Source organism: Microtus ochrogaster, chromosome 6, assembly GCF_000317375.1.
Source record: "Microtus ochrogaster isolate Prairie Vole_2 chromosome 6, MicOch1.0, whole genome shotgun sequence".
In the NCBI taxonomy this organism is placed as follows: Eukaryota; Metazoa; Chordata; class Mammalia; order Rodentia; family Cricetidae; genus Microtus; species Microtus ochrogaster.
The window spans coordinates 87,373,481-87,375,329 of record NC_022013.1 but is presented as its reverse complement, the minus strand read 5'-3'; the positions used below and the strand labels follow the sequence as shown (position 1 = coordinate 87,375,329).

The following is a 1,849-nucleotide window of genomic DNA, read 5'->3' as shown; positions in this document are numbered from 1 at the left end:
ATAAATAAATAAATAAATATATATATATATATATCAATGAAAAAAAAAGAAGACGAGACTCAGACACTTAGATAAGCGTCATTGCTATCACAGTTGAGGAACTGATTTTCTGATGTTAGAAATTTGAGAGTTTTTCTGCTTAACTCGTCGACCTACTTAAGCCAAATGGTTTGGAATAGGGGAGAAGTTTTTATGTAACTCTTCAATTTTATGTAGTATTTTCAGTTTAGAATTTTTTCTTTTTCATTTTTTTCCAGGAGTGGGTGTTGAGACAGGGTTTCTCTATGCAACAGCCCTGGTTGTCCTGGAACTCACTCTGTAGACCAGGCTGGCCTCAGACTCACAGAGTTACGCCTGCTTCTGTCTCCAAGTGCAGGGATTAAAGGCATGTACCACCACCGCCACTGAGCTGGGAGCTCAGTTTATAATTTTTTGAATGGAAAAGTCAACTTTCATGCACTAAAGATTGATTGATTGATTGATTGTGTGTGTGTGTGTGTGTGTGGTGTGCGCGTGCTTACATGTGTGTCCGTGTGTGTCATTCTTTCTGTTCTACTCTCTGACTGCACTTCTGTCTTGCTCCAGTGCCTATTGTTTCTAAAGAGCTTTTTATTTGAGCAAAGGAAGATGTATAGATTTCATACTTTGCTATATTTTAATCTCAAAAATGATGAAACTAATTTCTGAAGCTTCTAAAACCATCATTTTTGAAGAAATGTCAAATTGAAAATTTACAGGCAAGAATAATCATTAGATGCCGTATGACTATAAAGACTGCACTTGAATATCAGAAAGCGTTGTAATTTACCCTAGATTTCCATGGGTTCTCAGTTTTGGCAAAGGCTCGACATTCCTTAGGCTTTACTGATAATTCTATTTTTCAAGTATGTTTCTCTGTGTTCAGTGACCTGGATTAGAGGAAAAAAACCAAAATTGCATACATAATGTTTCGCAACATTTTAAAGGTGTTGTATGCATTGATTATATAATAATATATCATAGTCACTTCATTTGAATGTATATTTTCCTCTTATATACAGCTATAATTGTAGAGTGTGCTTAAAGCCAATATATGACTTTTACTGAAAGTTACTCTGTAGTGTTTAAGTCATATTGTGTACTATGACAGTAAGATTGATGCTATCTGTAATGTTAACAGTAAATTCTGTTGCTGTACATCTCAATATCAGTAATAGAGTCTATTAGCAAGGAAAAATCCTTATATTTTTCCTTAAAAGCTCAACTGATGAAGTCTTTAAAGAAATAATTTTTAGCCGGGTGGTGGAGCACGACTTTAATTCCAGCACTCAGGAGGCAGAAACAGGTGGATCTCTGAGTTCAAGGCCAGCCTGTTCTATAGAGTAAGTTCCAGGACAATAATTGATACACAGAGAAGCCCTGTTTGTGAAGAAAACAAATAAAAATAAATATTTTATATTATAGAGAGAATATTTGACCATATGTGTAAATAATAACATAGTTTAACTGTTTTAATTACCAATATTAGTATAATTTTATATGTTAGTGTTTTTTGTTCATAGTATTTATTTAAGACTTTTTTGGCTTTTATTCATTTGTTTATTTTTCGTTCTTTGAAACTGGGCTTTTCGGGAACTCCCTTTGTAGACCAGACTGGCTTCAAGCTCACAGAGATTTGCCTGCTTCTTCCTCCTAAATGCTGGGATTAAAAGTAGCATGCACTATCACTGCCTGGCTATTTAAAACTACTTTATATGAAATAATCCTGAAAATTTACTTCAATTTCTTAATTATGCATTTCATTATTTTATTGTTTTTGATCACAAGGTGGCATGTGTGTGCACGTGTGTGTGTGTATGTGTGTGTGTGT

At 34.1% G+C, this 1,849-nt stretch overlaps 1 protein-coding gene across 3 annotated transcripts in view; it reads left to right on the top strand.

Moving 5' to 3' along the window:
- Sdccag8 (serologically defined colon cancer antigen 8) overlaps window positions 1-1,849 on the top strand; it is a 201,260-nt gene that overhangs the window by 55,786 nt on the left and 143,625 nt on the right. The window lies entirely within an intron of this gene.